This window comes from Gymnoscopelus microlampas, assembly GCF_963454915.1.
Source record: "Gymnoscopelus microlampas genome assembly, chromosome: 3".
Taxonomy (NCBI): Eukaryota; Metazoa; Chordata; class Actinopteri; order Myctophiformes; family Myctophidae; genus Gymnoscopelus; species Gymnoscopelus microlampas.
The window spans coordinates 59,838,880-59,856,889 of record NC_139940.1 but is presented as its reverse complement, the minus strand read 5'-3'; the positions used below and the strand labels follow the sequence as shown (position 1 = coordinate 59,856,889).

Below are 18,010 nucleotides of genomic sequence, written 5' to 3'. Positions count from 1 at the left end.
TCAAATAAACTCTTCTCTTTACAGGGAAACATAATAGCGAAACATTTTTATTATGAATTGCCCCACAATATGAATACATTTGGATGTGTTTTGTTGGTAACTGTTGTATAATCGCAATATTACACTCGAGGGTGTGCTTTACCATACATTATTGGCACTTCAGTGATGCTGGCGGAACTCGGCTGCGCCTCGTTCCTGACCGCATCACTGGCGTGCCAATAATGACGGTAACGCACACCCTCTCGTGTAATATTGCTTAAGTATACAACATGTGAACATAAATGTGTATCATTCTATGTTAGCCAGTATCCACTGTGACAGTGTGTACAAGACATTTCACAATGGTCTAAAAGGAGTCAAACCTCATATCAACACAACTAGACAGGGTCCAATAACCTAGTGGCTTCATATTGATCTCAGACTTCATGTGGTCAGTGTATGATGTCATCATCTATGACCAGTGGTGGAAAGTAACTAAGTACATTTACTCAAGTACTGTACTTAAGTACAATTTTGAGGTATTTGTACTTCACTTGAGTATTTCCAATTTCCAATACTTTTACTTCTACTCCACTACATCTCAGAGGCAAATATTGTACTTTTACTCCACTACAATTATTTGAAAACTTTAGTTACTTTTCAGATAAACTATGACATAATGAAACATACATTAACCACTTTAGCCCTATTTTATACATAGGCTATTTGAAAATAGCAGATCTACAAGCTCACAACGCGTCGCATCGCGACGCGTTGTGAGCTTGTAGATCGGCTATATTCAAATATTTAGTACTTTTACTTTGGTACTTTAAGTACATTTTGATGCCAATACTTTTGTACTTTTACTCAAGTGAATTTTCAATTTTGGATTTTTACTTGTAACAGAGTATTTTTATATTGCAGTATTGGTACTTTTACTTAAGTAAAGAATTTCAGTACTTTTTACACCATTGTCTATGACATGACTCTCGTCTGTTTTTAAGTCAGGAGACTCCCGTCCAGCACAGGCTTCAGACACGCCTCCTGCTGGACACTTGGCTCAGATCTGAACCCATTTGATTTGGCCTTAGCATGCGACTCTATTCGGTCATAATCTATGACATATGACTCCATTTGGTAAAGGTTTCAGCCTGATCCCACTGCCAGGGACGTGCACAGATAGACTATAGGTGGTGCTAGAGCACCTGCCCGTTGCCCTCTTGACCAGAAGTGCCCTTTTGAAAAAAAGAAAAAAAAAACGTTTTTTTTTTTTGTTTACAGCAGGGGTCTTCAACAGGGGGTCCGGGACCCCTAGGGGGTCCTCAGAGTTACTACAGGCGGTCCGCCAAATCTTTATGTGATATGATTTTTCTTTTTACCTTAACCACTCGAAACCTAGCATCCCTTTTCTGAGGAGAACTTTAGCCAAAAATAGCCGATCTACAAGCCCTTGTAGATCGGGCTTGTAGATCTGCTATTTTTGGCAAAGAGGTATAGGTGTAGAGGGAAAAAAGAGCAGACCAAGTAAACAAAGAAAAGTATAATTTACTTGAGCACCTGCCCCTCAAAATGTCTGTGCACGCTCTGCCCACTGCCATTCCTCAGATGATCTGGCTCTGAGGGAGGCTAGCTGATGATGTCATCATCTAGACTTCCATTATAAAAAAGTAAAACTAAACTGTCTGTGAGTCTGTCTGTCTGTCTGTCGATCTGTCTGTCTTATACGGTATGTGTCAGAAAACTGCAACTGAGTCTTAAACAAACTACTCAGCCTAAATCAAGTCACTAGTATTTTAGCTGAGCAGGATTTCCCCTATGAAATGGGTGCCTCACGGAGCACATAGGGTTGCGTAGGCCTACCCAGGGCAGTGTAAGTCATTGGTTGCAGCCGTAAGGACCCGAGAAAGCTGCAGAGGAAATGATAGTGTAGTAACAAGCAGCAGGTGGTGTAGATGTAGATGTGTATGGCCTTTGTTGTTCCCTACAAGAATCAATAGTCTGTCTGTCTGTCTGTCTGTCTGTCTGTCTATCTGTCTGTCTGTCTGTCTGTCTGAACGTGACAGGCATACAACAGAAAACAATTAACTGGGTCTTAAAGTACAAGTCCGGATTAAATAACATAATAGTGGCCTAGACCGTGGCGTCGCGGTCTAGGCACCCTGGTTGAAAATCCTTAATAGCAGTGTGCCGCGGGTTCGCGTCCCGTTCCCGTCGGCCTTTCCTGCATGTCTTCCCCCCATCTCTCTCCCCATTCTTCCTGTCAGCCTACTTTCCCTGTCCCTCTTCAAAAATAATAAAAAATCTACCACAAAAACAAAATCTTTAAAAAAAAAAATAACATAATAGCCTTTTTTCCTACTTAATATATTGATCCCAAATGACTGGCCATGGGGTCTATTTGCAGAATTGCCGCTGTTGTACAATTTCCCCAGCAGCCCCCATAGATTGTTCCAATTGTGTTGGCTAAATGGTTTGTGTTCATCACTTCATGTGTTTATCCTGTATCCTGTATTAAGAGGTTAATATGTCATGCATATTACTGTGTAATAGTTTACAAACAAAGCTGTGTTATAATTGTTTCTTATAACACAATGTTAGGATGTAGCGTACCCTAAGTCCAGGTCTGGGACACAGAGTTAAGGTCTGGGGCAGGTCTGTGCCCCTCCGTGCATCACTCAAAAACAAAGCCACTGCTAGTGCACACATTCTACAGGCATACTACTTACTTAATTACTTTTTAAAGGAGTAATAAGTAACATATTACTTTCCTGAGTAATATTGTCCAACACCGCCTCATAATAGTAAACTGACAAATATATCGATGGCCAAAGCGCAAGACCTCCTATCTGAAAATGTTTTGGGAAAATGAAAAAGAAAACTACAAAATGTTCTATTTTTTTTTGCACAATGCTATTCTACTACTACTTATGTGATGCTAACCATCACATAATACACCGTTTCTGGATATCTGGACTATATTACAATATTATATGTTAATTACACTGATCTCATATTGCAAATGCAGATAGGAGGTTTTTCCCCACTTTTCCTGGATAATTCTGCAGATAGGAGCTTTTGCATTCAATGTAGTGATCGCTTAACTACACAATGACAAATAGTACTGGCTGCAAATACATACATTTACAGCTGCAAACAGTTGCATCAGTGGTGTGGTCTAGTTTTTTTTTTTTTTTTTTGGTATTCGATAATCATTCCCTGCACGAAATGGGCGTGGTTGTGGGTATACGCTAGTGTGTTTTCAATGGATGAAATGGTTAGTAGACTGTATACGCCTTCTTCCCATAAAAATCGGCACTTTATACAGCGTAACACGGTACAACACACCACTGAGTTGCATTGAATGCTTTTTTATTTTTTTGCTATTACATTTCTGAACTCAAAAACAAAAAAAATGCCCAAAATAGGGATGTCCATTTGAAAGTGGTTAAGAATCTGGATTAATCAATGTCTAATTGCCGTATCAGCCAAACCGTTACATTTCTCCGGCTGTACTTTTAACCGTGCATCCCTACCTAACTTGCCCTGTTATTGCAGCCCTAGGCACAATGTACAGTATGCAGACTGTAAAATTAAACAGCCCTCATTCCCATCTTACCTGTAGTAATAGTTTAAGTACAAGGTATGTAGGCTTTTACTACGAACCAGCACTTGTTCGTGTATTGCTCATGGTAGTTATGGGGGTACAATATTTCCAGAATTAAAGGAGGTGAACCACACTTCTTTTGACATTTCTGTAATTATATAGCACACAAAGGACATGTAGCAGTGAAACCTTTATTTATCTATTGAATGTTGAGTTCAGAATAGCTTTCCCTTTAAAAAACACTTAAATACAACAAAAAACAAAAACAAAAAAAAACCTGATATGATCTCAATGAATCAATTGAAGTGATGATGTCTCTCTGGCACCTACAGAATATGTGCTATGGTATTTTGAAAGTCCAAGCAACACACATCAAAACAGTGAACTACAAACATCTAGGCGCTTGTCAACACTTTATTGCAACATTATGACACGCGTGTATTAATGAATGTGAAAATTCAAATCTGACAAATCTGAGCAGACACTGATGAGCCATAGACAATGACAGATGAAAAGCAATAATAAAAGCATCACACACATTATGGTGAAAGAAATACACACACCTGAACTACAATCATGTTCCATTCATCTATTGTATTTGGTCATTGTCAGGTTGTGTGATTTCTCAGCTTCTATGGATACTCATTGTCATTCTGGATCAGAATGAATGATCTTACATTTGTCTGTGTCAGATAGGTTGGATTCTTTTAACACATCGGGTGCCAGCATTTTTTCATAACAACTTACGTTGGGTGCCAGCATTCTCCCCATTGACTGCGCTTTACTGTTTAAATCTGTAGACTCCGCGACAAGCAAATCCACGTTAAAAAAAGCATCCATTCATGTTGAGCGATGACCGTGGCTACAGCCTGGAACCATAACCATTCACCATTCACTTCGCGAGTTACAACGGGGGGGATCGCGCATGACCGGTTTTCACCACCGGAAACGGATTCGGAGATATAGGCGTTTTAAGGAAGGAAATAGACAGGAAGCGGATGGAAGCCATATTTTTGTTTCCGGTGATCCATTTGGCCTATCCTTCTTAGGATCACAATGGGTACTCCCAGGGCTGCTCTAGCCCCGCCCGTGCGGAGAAAAACGAAAAAAACAAAAAGACTGAAATCACGGTTCAGACCGTGAACGGCACCTGAGCGCTACTATGTAAACACACGGTTCAGACCGTGATCGGCACCCGATGTGTTGGGTATGGTTATCCCAACAGTTTCATCTCTGTGTGAATCTTCATGTGTTCAGATATGCATTTTGACCAAAGCTTCAGTAAAAAACAAAAATCAACTAAAGCGTTTTTAAGTCCTCATGTGCCTTTTAGACTAATCATTTGTTCACAAACTGTGCAAGGGCTTTTACCCTGTATGGATGATCATTGTGTTGTTCTAGAGAACTCTTGCTAAAACTGCCTCTGCCACACACCGTACACTCAGAGGCTCCTACCCTATATGAGTTTACACGTTGTAATACATGTTTTAAGAAAGACATGTTTTAATGTAGATATCTTTATAAATTACACTTAATTATAAAATCCATCACAAACATCCTTTCAGTCCATAATGCAGGTCACCTATGAAAATATCATTTCCTAACTCAGTGAAGTGGACACCATCATGTAAAAATAGCTTTGCATCAACGTTTTTAATGTGTTTATGGTGAATAACTGCACCATTAAGTCTTGAAATAAATGCAGTTATCTCCATATTGATCCATACACGGGCTTTGTTAATTTTGGTGGGTTTTCTGGCACCTCTCCACTGCTGTCTTGCAGCTATGCCAGAGTACACAATCTTGGTGTTGGGGCAGGTGGATTGCAGCCAAAACATATCCTGCTTTATTTTTTTGAGCAGTTTCAAACGTGGTGTCATTGCGAGATCATTGCCTCCAACATGTAGGACTAGGACGTCAGGAGGGGGTTGGGTGGCAAGTTCTTTCTTCAGTTTGGGGATGACGTCTCTCCAACACATTCCTTCTGTCCCAAACCAAGATATGTCTGCGGGCAGGCGAAGATTCTTGCCCAACGTCTGATATGCTCTGGGATATGCCCGCGCTACCAAGCTGGATCCCACTATCCAGATAGATTTAGCTGTTAAGACAATGATGGAAGACATTTGCAATATGATTAGTAAAAAAACACATGATTCAATTCAATCTATAATTGAATATACAATTATTCTGATAGAAATATGATAGCTCCCATAGCCCGAATTCAGAATCTCTGTTGACATAAAATCGCTAATAAACAGCTTACATTTTGAAAAAATGTGAAAAGCGGGGGTCGTTATTTTGTGCATATGCTAATGGTCAATGGCTGTGTGCAAATTCAGATCAATTGCTCCAGCCACTGAGAAAAAATGCTAAATATTGCTAACATAGGGACACCTAACATAGGGTCGCCGTTTGGCTCCCAGTAAAGGAGAGAAGCAGCGGGTCACGTGATCGCAAAAAAAAACAGCCTGTTCATTTCCTTGTTATTCGTTTGGAAGAATGGCCTCTGTTTCTGTTGCTTTTTGCCGAAAACAGCCTACATTCAACTGCCCACATGGATGATCGTGGCGGCTCGCTCCCCCCCCCCCAATTCTATGAGACTCGGATACCCCTTTTAAAGCGATCAGGGGATCGATCATACTGGAGATTAACATTCTATGATCTTTCAAAGGTTAGTGAAAACACTACAAAATCGCTGGCAGTGGCTTGGCAAATTATGTTTTATTTCTGGCAGTCAAAGAGTTAAGACATCCTAAGATGCATGTTAGCCCTGTTTTCACAGAGCCAAAGTGCAGGAATTATAGTGGAAATTTGTTGGTGTTGCCATGTTTGCTTATTATAAGCAACCTTGTTTTTCTGTAAAGTTCTGTATAGTTGTGGGTTGCTTTTTATTGGCTTGTAGATCTACAAGCTCACAACAAATAAAAAGCATAATATAGGTTTAAAGTGCTCAGGTGGTCTATAATAGTCACTTCTTTTGGGCTTGTTTTCATAGACCTGGTCGCGTATTTCTCTCGCACAATCTGGCAACACTGGTACCGTTCTTATCCGTGTGTGCGGAAGCAAAACACATACGTCACATCAGCCGAAGCCAATCACAGACATTTACGTTATACAGTATTAGCCAATCTCAGACCGGCACTCAACTTTTCATACCAACAAAGAAGACATTTGCGGGAATGATCCCCTTTTCCAAAACCAGCGAAGAAGGCGCTATATTATGTTGATAAGTTAAACAAGAAGTGAATGGAGCAGCAAATCTTCAAACCAAGATATCTTGGGTTCTGGACTTTTTTTCCAAAATGGACGTCGGCGACGTCAATGGCACTGAATGAGTTCATCTATTTTTTTCCCCAAGAAAGGGGCTTCTTGTTGTTTTTGCCCTGATTTTCTTATTTTTGTGCCTATTGATTTAACCCTGTAGCACTTGATTTCCAAAAACGTAAAGTGCATCATAAATAAAATGTATTATTATCATTATTAATTACTATTACTACTACTAAGTATTTTTTACCCAATTCACCTTTAAATATTTCTATAAAACAAGTCCCTAAGTATTAAGAGTATTCCTAAAACTGTATATCTGTAGTCAGTAACAAATAATGCTTATTGAATCTTGAATTCAGCACAATTCTAATGTTGTAATTCACTGCAGAAGGACATGTTATGTTTTGAATATGTTTTGTACCACAATAGGTAGGCTATAGTCCTATACCATTTACTTATTTTTAATTTAATTTAATGTTAAGACATTTATGCTTGAATGACAGTGATTAGGCCATAACATGTTACAGCACATTATCAATAAATAATATTGATATATGCCATTTTTTATCGTGCAGCCCCAGAATTTTCATGTAGAAAGTAGATAAGTGTTAAATTGAACAGTAATTAAAATTTTGCTTATCATTTTATAATGGATGATTTACTCTTCGGGCAAGTGGGCAAGACCTGTGGGCAAGTAGAACATGACCTGTACTTGCCCGATGGGCAAGTGCCTCTGAGACCTTAGTGTCAACCCCTGATTTATATATTTATAATATAATATAATATTTATATATTAAATATTATATATAATATAATATCTATATATTTATAAAATATACACACACACACACACACACACACACACACACACACACACACACACTCTTATGGAGGAAAATCGTGATTCACATTTTAGCAAGAATCGTGCAGCACTACCCTATACATTTCGTCCATTTGAAATGTTTTCGTCCATTTTTTTCTGCTATTTTTCCACCACTACTCTCTCGAACCTGGTGATTAATCATTAACCCACAGGATTTATTATTGTCTGTCTTATTAAAAAAGACAATGCCTACATAAAAGGGAAATTTAGATGGCGTCTTTTGCAACATAGTAGGCCTAGCTGTCCATCGATAGCCTGACACTCCGAGTCCGCCTGAATTTTCATTTAGTTTCACTCCATTATTCAGTCTGAAAGCCCTCTCAATGCAGCCGATTTCTGAGATGGGGCCGTGGCCAAAGTGGGACTCTTTGGCAATTGGTTCATACTGGATTATCCCGATCCCGATTCGTCGTACAGATTTTCAACCGAGAAACACCCGCCTTCGACAGCGTCACCAGACCCTGAATGTGAGGCAAACGATTCAGGGGGTGGAGCCAGGCTAGTCCATCGAGGCTCTTTACACTGATTGGGATGCATTTGGGATAAGAGAGAGTGATTCATTTCAGACACAGAGCTAAATACTTTTTTAGCTCTGTGTCTGAAATGGGGGGGGGGGGGGGTCAGTATTATAGAGACTATTATGTGTCGTATCGGCATTAATCGGAATCGGGTCTGTTTTGATGCTGCCTGGTCAGAATTGGATCAGATCGCAAAAACCTTGATCGCAGTACCTCTATTTTTTTACTGTCTTTTTTACAATGTCTCAGTGGCCTGAGACATTGAGGTACAACAAAATAACTGTGGCTACATAATACCCAAAAATGCGTGTACGGTGAATATTTTGGCCGTGAGGAGAATTTGTTTTACGAGTAAAGGTGGGGTGGATTTGAAGATTAGATCTCATAGATTCTCTATGGGATGACAAATGTATGAATAAAGTTAAATATTTAAAAAAGTATAAACTTTTTCAAAACAATTAAATGAAAATTCAAACATAGCCGGACATTTTTAAGTTTGAATGAAGGTGAAAGTATGACGGCGTAATTAGAACACAAAAAAAGTGACGGGCGTGCCAAGTTCTAAGTTGGTCGGTTGGACGATTCTCGAGATACGTCAACTACAGATGAATGTATGTACTCACGTACAGAGATTTTGTGCATTAATTGTAAGATTGTTTCATATACTCCTATCTGTATCAATAGGAATGTGCTATTGTTTCAAATAGATTATATGTGAAACATACAAAAGGTTGCTTTTTTAGGTTGTTCCTAAAAGTGTTCTGGGTGAAAATATTAAATAGGTTTTCGGGGATAGTGGCCATATTGTAAAGTAAATTAGAGTGCTGTAGATGGATCTAATCATTAATCGGAGTATTTCAATGTGTTTCTAATGCTTATTGCCAAAAGTGTCATTGTCAACTCATTCTCACATAGCTGCCATCTTGGAAATAAATTACAGACACACCCAATCGTAATAAGCATTCCAACATGTTTGTAATGGTAAAAAAAAAACATGAAATAGACACCAAGTTTGCATTTGCAGATCCTCTGTTTCGAATGTTACAGCCAAAACCAGTTTAGGAAAAACTCATTTTCACATAGCTGCCATCTTGGAAATAAATTCCAGACACACCCAATGGTAATAAGCATTCCAACATGTTTATAATGGTAAAAAAACATGAAATAGACACCAAGTTTGCATTTGCAGATCATCTGTTTCGAATGTTACAGCCAAAACCATTTTAGGTGGCAGCCATATTGGATTTGGCCACTATGGTGACCCCAAAGGTTGCTGGCTCGAGTGCGAACGGCCTTTTTGCATGTTGTTTAAGCGCAAGGGGGCTGGGGCCGGGTGGGGAGAGAGTCAGTACGCTGAAGTCAAGGCACAGCATACGGTGTTGTTGACGGACAACGGATGCGCGCTTATGAGAAACAACAAAAATAAAACCTGGCAAAACAGTTGCGTGCATTAGCGCAAGATGAGGATAAAGGAAACATTCAGTCTAAATGTCCAGTTTGCTAATAATTCACAACTACAGTGCCAGATAATCACCAAGCGAGTTAAAAAATAAAAAACGTTTCAGTCATTCAGTCCGACTTCACTGTAGCCTATAGTAGCCTTTTCATAAATTATATTTGTACTTAGGCTGTCCTGAGAGTTTATAATATTTAGAGAAATGTAAAATGTACAAAAGTATTGGTAGTAGCTGCGAATTACTGGACATTTAGACTGAATGTTTCATTTATCCTCATCTTGCGCTAATGCACGCAACTGTTTCACCAGGTTTTATTGTCTCCGCCAGGCCGAAGGCATGGCGAGAGAGTATGTTTTACCCTCTGTCTGTCCGTCCGTCCGTCCGTCCGTCCGTCCGTGTGTGTGTGTGTGTGTGTGTGTGTGTGTGTGTGTGTGTGTGTGTGTGTGTGTGTGTGTGTGTGTGTGTGTGTGTGTGTGTGTGTGTGTGTGTGTGTGTGTGTGTGTGTGTGTGTGTGTGTGTGTCCGTCCGTCCGTCCGTCCTGTCTGTGTGTTACCAGCTAATCTCCGGCACCGCTGGCCCGGTCGCTCTTTCAATTCAGAACCTCTACCCCAATTTTTTCACATGGCCCTGTTATAGCGCCACCACGAGGCCGATTTGTGCAAAACCATTTTTTTTTTTACATTTCTCCTACAGATTGTATCCAAACGTCATGCAAATCGGTACGCACTATCTCTATAGTCATGTGATCAACACGGATCTGTCAGATTTCCCATATTCCATCCTCATTGCCTATGGTTGGCTTCCAAAGTTTTCAGGATTGGTCCGTTTTCAACAAAAAGCCTCAAACTATGCACACAGCTTGCGATTTCCGTGACATTTCACACCTGTTATAGCGCCACCAGCAGGTCAAATTTAGCAAAACACATTTTTGGAACAAAATGCCTCAAATCATGAATGCAGTGTCCGATTGCCATGAAAGCCCTAAGAAGCCCTAAGAATTGGCCTTTTATAGCGCCACCAGGAGGCCACAATAACGTACCTGACCTGGCGGAGACCTGTGCTCCGAGGAGCACTTTTTCTAGTTTTTGTTGTTTCTTATAAGCGTGCATCCGTTGTCCGTCAACAACACTGTGCCTTGACTTCAGTGCGCTGACTCTCTCCCCACCCGCCCCCCGCCCCCTTGCGCTTAAAGGGTAAGACCACTTTGGTAGAGGTTTGGGTTGTGTAGTTACCTTGCCAGGATGTAACTCTAAAGGTGGGCAATAAATAAAAAATAATTGCTCCATTGATTAGAAATTGATCATTCAAAATATGCTCCTCATTGACTTACATTGTACGGTAAAACTGCTCTCAAAGTCACTCTTTTAGCACATAAATGAACCCAAACGTAGTTGATTCAGACAATATAGAGCATCACCAAACCCAGTACTGTTTGTTTTTTTAATAAAAAATGTCAACTTCCTGTTGATTTTACTATTTGAAGATCTGGTCGCTGGACGCCGATCCAGTCCGGGTTTTCTACTTGCCACTAAAAATGGCAAAATCAACAGGAAGTTGACATTTTTATTTAAAAAAAAAAACAGTACTGGGTTTGGTGATGTTCTATATTGTCTGAATCAACTTTGTTTGCGTTCGTTTTTTGTGCTAAAAGAGTGACTTTGAGAGCAGTTTTACCGTACAATGTAAGTCAATGAGGAGCATATTTTGAATTATCAATTTCTAATCAATGGAGCAATCATTTTTTATTTATTGCCCAACTTTGGAGTTACATCATGGCAAGGTAACCACACAACCCAAACCTCTACCAAAGTGGTCTTGCCCTTTAAACTACACGCAAAAAGGCCTAATTACGCTAATTATGACAATTGCTCAACATATGCAAGTTAGCATCTGGCAGTTTCTAAATGCTGGGGACCCATACTCAACATTTCTAACATAAAGCATTAGGGTACTCAACATGTCCAGGTTCACAATGGGGCTCTAAGGGCTGGCAAGTAGACTACTAGAGTGATCGTTCATATACTGAAAGGTTGATAAGGACATAGTCCTACAACATAACAGAAGAAAGAAAGCCAGAGCATGCCACTTACTGATGTCGAGGAGGTCTTCAGGTTCACGTTTAATAGAAACTGTCCTAGTGTCCTGGAGGTCTTCAGGTTTCGGTTTAACAGAAACAGTCCTGGTGTCCTGGAGGTCTTCAGGTTTCGGTTTAACAGAAACAGTCCTGGTGTCCAGGAGGTCTCCAGGTTCATGTTTAATAGAAACAGTCCCGGTATCCAGATCTTCATGTTTCTGTTTAACAGAAACAGTCCCAGTGTCCAGGAGGTCTTCGGGTTCCTGTTTAACAGAAATAGTCCAGGCTGGTTCTGGAGAACTCATCTTCACCTGCAGGCTGGACTCCACACGCTGGTCTGGAATGAAGGAATAGAATAAGGACTTTGATGTAACATGGGATGTAGATGAAGGTTGAGTGTAAAACAGAGGGCACAGAGGGTGTAAAGTTTTTTTCAAAGATTGGGCAGTGACCCGAAATACATCCACAAGCTTTAAAGGCGTCAGATGCTCGTGGATTCAAACACACCATTGTTACAATGTCTGCAGCCACATTGCAGGCGTCAAGGGCAACACGTCAAAAGCTGTTGACAAGAGTCAGAACACAGTTCCAGTTTTGAGGCGTCAGCGCGTGGCACAGACAGAGCACCAAACAGAGGCTGGATTGATAAACGACGTGGGGGGACATTAAAACATGGGGGAAAAAACGGAGGAAAAGGACGGGTGTTTTCAATGAATCTAACATGGTTAAAATGGAGTTTGAAGTAACAATGGGTTTGTATAGGAAGGGAGTGTGTCTGATAAAATGAATATCAAATATCTATATACTGAATCAAGCAACTTAAAAAACTTGCCTGGGTGCTCACAAAAGCCTGAATAACGACGTGGGGGGACATTAAACATATGGAGAAAAAAAACAAGGACGGGTGTTTTCGATGAATCTAACATGGTTAAATGGTAAGACCACTTTGGTAGAGGTTTGGGTTGTGTAGTTACCTTGCCATGACGTAACTCCAAAGGTGGGCAAGAAATCAAAAATAATTGCTCTATCGATTAGAAATTGATAATTCAAAATATGCTCCTCATTGACTTACATTGTAAGGTAAAACACCTCTCAAAGTCACTCTTTTAGCACATAAATGAACTCAAACATAGCTGATTCAGACAATATAGAGCATCACCAAACCCAGTACTGTTTGTTTTTTTAATAAAAAATGTCAACTTCCTGTTGATTTTGCTATTTGAAGATCTGAATCCGGATCCGCCGATTCAGTCTGGGTTTTCTACTTAAAAAATGGGACAGGAAGTTGACATTTTTATTTTTTAAAATCACACCCTGTGTGAAGGAAGCGGTGCCTTTGGGGCGGGCCTTAACTCATTTCAGTTCGTCCCTATTGGTGGTCTGAGTCCACTTACCAAATTTGTACTTGGTAGCATGCTGCAAACTGGAATGATGGCTGTTTAAAGCCCAGCCAATGGGCAGACAGAGGGGGCGGGGCTTAATTAATGACAGTTAGTCCCTATTGCTGGCTTTAGTCCATGTACAAAATTTGTACTCCATAGCATGCTGTGAACTTGAGTTATGGCTGTTTGAAGGCCAGCCAATGGGAAGACAGAGGGGGCGGGGCTTGAGCAATTCATGCTGGTCCCTATTGGTGGTCTAAGTCCACATACCAAATGTGGACTTGCTGGCATGCTGCAAACTGGAGTTATAGCTGTTTAAAATCCCGTGCTCATCCCGTGCTCATACGGGCGCTGGGGGTCCCTGGACCCCTCTTTGATAACTTCATCAATGCATGCTCGTGCCTATTGGTGGTCTAAGTCCACATACCAAATGTGGACTTGGTGGCATGCTGCAAACTGGAGTTATAGCTGTTTAAAATCCCGTGCTCATCCCGGGCTTACACGGACATCCGCTCATACGGGCGCTGGGGGTCCCTGGACCCCTCTTTGATAACTTCATCAATGCATGCTCGTGCCTATTGGTGGTGTAAGTCCACATACCAAATGTGGACTTGGTGGCATGCTGCAAACTGGAGTTATAGCTGTTTAAAATCCCGTGCTCATCCCAGGCTTAAACGGACGGACGGACATACGGACAAAGTCAAGTGTAGAGCGGTTGGCACCGCTAAAAAACAGCACTGGGTTTGGTGATGTTCTATATTGTCAGAATCAACTTTGTTTGCGTTCGTTTCTGTGCTAAAAGAGTGACTTTGAGAGCAGTTTTACCGTACAATGTAAGTCAATGAGGAGCATATTTTGAATTATCAATTTCTAATCAATGGAGCAATTATTTTTTATTTCTTGCCCACCTTTGGAGTTACATCATGGCAAGGTAACTACACAACCCAAACCTCTACCAAAGTGGTCTTGCCCTTTAAAATGGAGTTTGAAGTAACAATGGGTTTGTATAGGAAAGGAGCGTGTCTGATAAAATGAATATCAAATATCTACAGTATATACTGAATCAAGAAACTTAAAAAACTTTCCGGGGTGCACACAAAAGCCTGAATAAACATTAAAATTACCCCAAAAATATTTAAAAGTGAAATATCCCTTTAAGATCAAGTTCACTAGTTAGAAGAACTCCATGAAACATTACATTTGTTCATAAAATAGAGCTTGAGAGAGAAGCTACTTCAGTAGGCCAATAGTGCAGAGTTGAAAAATAGATTTTTCAACGGCTTGGAGTTTAGATTTATAGCCTTAAAGGTCAGTCCACACCAATGCAACTACTTGCAACATGCAACTACTTGCAACCATTATCCCCAATTGCAGTTGCAAGGAGTTGCATTGGTGCGGTCTGGCCTTAAGGACACCTTGAAGCACTCCTTTCTAGTAGTCTAAACAACACTGTCGCAGAAAAAGTAACACACAGACTACCTGTGACAGGTGTAAGTTCAAATGTGCTTCCCAGTGGTAAGTACGCATGCAGAGAGTAGAGCCCCCCATTGATGCGCGCATACACACACACACACACACACACACACACACACACACACACACACAGTCACACACACACACACACACACACACACACACACACACAGTCACACACAGTCACTGTCATGAACCATAATAACAGGTGCCACCAGTAAAACCCTCACATATAGGCTACCATGTCCTCCAGAATGTCCATTAGAGACAACATTAGCATGGCAGACAGTAGAGAATAGAATAAAGGCAAGGTACATGATCCAGCTGTACTTTGTAGATAGCAAATGCCAACATGCTCACAGAAAGCCTCAACTGAACTGGGGACCTCCCAACCTGATAAGCTCTTGGATTTGTAGGAGTTGAGGGACTCCATTTAGTTTCACTCAATTCCACTGATAAATATTGTGGAAAAAACGCCTCTGTTTGAGCATGTAGATCGGTCATTTTCACCTCTTGTATTATTTCACAATTTGGCTAATGTTTGACCAGTATTTATAGTACAGTTTGTCTTTTACTTTTGACGTAATAATGGTCTTCTTTGTATTTACTTTATAGGTATTAATGCGGTCTGGTGTAGTAAAGTAACAAAGTACATTTACTCAAGTACTGTACTTAAATACAATTTTGAGATTCTTTACTGGAGTATTTCCAATTGTCTATACTTTTACTTCTACTCCACTACATCTCAGAGGCAAATATTATACTTTTACTCTGCTACAATTATTTGAAAACTTTAGTTACTAGTGACTTTGCAGATATGAATTATTACATTATAAAACACACATGAACCACTTTAGCCTTATTTTACACATAGGCTATTTGAAAATAGCAGATCTACAAGCTCACAGCGTTGTGAGCTTGTAGATCGGCAATTTTCAAACATTTTTGTACTTTTACTTTTGGTACTTTAAGCACATTTCGACACCAATACTTTTGTACTTTTACTCAAGTACATTTTGAATTCCGGACTTTTAACTTGTGACGGAGCATTTCTACATTGCAGTATTGATTATTTACTTAAGTAAAACATGTAAGTACTTCCTCCAGCACTGACACGATCTCACATTGTTAGATCTCATATTGTTCTGGTTAGCACGAGCGTTAGCATTTATGCTAGCCGTGGTAGTAGCTGTGGTAGTAGTTATCTCGTGTCGTTAAACGTGCGTCCTCGTCCACGGTGTGAGGCATTATTATGTGCCACGGTAACAAGTGAAAACAACAACAAGCAGAATACAAGAGGAATGTTACCTGAAATCAGGAGAAAGTTCAACAATGAACTCACACCATAGACTCACACCGACCGATACTGCATGCTCTATGTTGGGCCTGTGTTCCGTGAGCAACAATAACGAAGCAACGATAAGACTTCCGGTGGACGATCTCTTCAGAATAAGAGTAACACAGAGTAACACAAACACTCTATGGCAATGAGTACTGTCAGAATATAGAGCTATTTAACACTTATTTTAACCACAGAAAATCACTTACCCTACCTTTAACCACTTTATCCATTTATAAGTTGGCTATTCAAAAATAGCAGATATACAAGCTCACGGCGCGTCACTTCGTGCCATGCTGCGAGCTTGTAGATCTGCTATTTTTTAACATTTTTGAAAAATCTTGAAATTATTTTGAGCATTTTGCATTTGCAACACAAATGTTTTCAGATGGGGATCCGTAGACAAATATATATCAATTTGGGGGTCCTTGACATGAAAAAGTTTGAGAACCAGTGCTCTAGTATAAAGCCATTTAAAAGACATACATAATAAAAAAGAAATGTTTTAATAAATGTGTGTCTTTAAAAAAAAAAACTGGCACTTATAAGTGCTCTAGTATAAGCCATTTAAAAAGACATACATAAATGTATTTTTAAAATAAATGTATGTCTTTCAAAAAACATTATGTGCAATGATCTTACTTTGAAGGCAACCGAAAACCTTATTGTTGCTAGCTCAAAAAACCGGATGTCCTATCGTTGCTCACGGAACGGAGCTCCACTATGGGTTGATGTCATAGAGGTATAGGTTGATGTTCACGGAGCGTCGCGACTCGAGACTCACGACGACGACAACAACAACAACAACAAGCAACCAGCTCTTCTTTTGCAACAGTAGCGCCGCCCACTGTAGTGGAGTATGTCTGTGAATTCAGAGTGAATTGCAACAACTTTGTGATTAATATTGTGCAAAGTAACTAAGTATATTTACTTAAGTACTGCAGTTAAGTACAGTTTTGAGGATTTTTTTTTTACTTTACTGGAGCATTTCCAATTTTCAGTAGGCTACTTTGCATCTCAGAGGCAAATATTGTACTTTTACTCCACTACATTTATTTGAAAACTTTAGTTACTAGTTACTTTGTAGATTTAGATTATTATTGTTAAACATACACTAACCACTTCAGCCCTATTTTGGCCTTTTGAAAATAGCCGATCTACAAGCTCGCAATACGACACGATGCATTGTGAGCTTGTAGATCTGCTATTTTCAAATGTTTTTTTTTTTTTTAAATCTTGTGAAATGGGACATTCTGCATAATGAGTACTTTTACTTTTGGTAAATGTTTTATGTCAATACGGACTTTTACCGGTAATGGAGTATTTCTGTATTGATACTTTTAGTTTTCCACCACTGATAATGTGTACAATGAGAATTATACAATTGTAGAATATTGACACCAAACGTATATGTCAATGTTAATATTAAGTTATTATTATATACGTTTGCTGCCATGGAAGTTATTATTAATAACTTCCATTTGCTTACAATGAAGGAGTCTCTCTGCTTAACATACAATGCTCATATGCTCTTGACTTAGACCATCTAGCGGCAAAACATTTTAACAACAAATAACTTGAATTCATACACATTGAAGCAATGAATCTAGGCATAATACCTTGTGATCATATAAAATACTTCTGCCATAATTAATACGACACATTATGGCAGAATGTTGCCTTAGCCAGCTTGATGTTGTTTTACAACACTGTTTTAGGTAAACCGGTAAACCAGCATGATTGACAACACTATAGTAGTGTTTCTCAAAGTAGGGTCCTTGAGCATTTTGTTTGATTGAGTGATTGAATACTTTATTTAGAAGTTTGCAGAGAAAAAGCACATGGAAGTACAGTTTACGATACAAGGTCAACTAAAATGGATTGCCCAGGAAAGCCGCGATGGCTTGTTTCAAATTGGATCCTCACGTATTTAATTCATGGAGACATTAAAAGACAGACATATACAGTAGTGTACTATGCAGAACATCATATGAACATTTTAAAGGTAAGAAAAACAATTAAGCAATTTAAACA

The 18,010-nt window shown here is 39.6% G+C and overlaps 1 long non-coding RNA gene across 1 annotated transcript; it reads right to left on the bottom strand.

Annotated features, from left to right (window-relative positions):
• Window positions 1-3,979: 3,979 nt before the first annotated feature.
• LOC311042484 lies at window positions 3,980-16,033 on the bottom strand. The gene is made up of 3 exons (XR_014600516.1): window positions 15,946-16,033; window positions 11,799-12,119; window positions 3,980-5,681 (listed from the first exon to the last, which is right to left on the bottom strand). It is a non-coding gene; the product is annotated as an uncharacterized lncRNA (long non-coding RNA).
• Window positions 16,034-18,010: the final 1,977 nt, after the last annotated feature.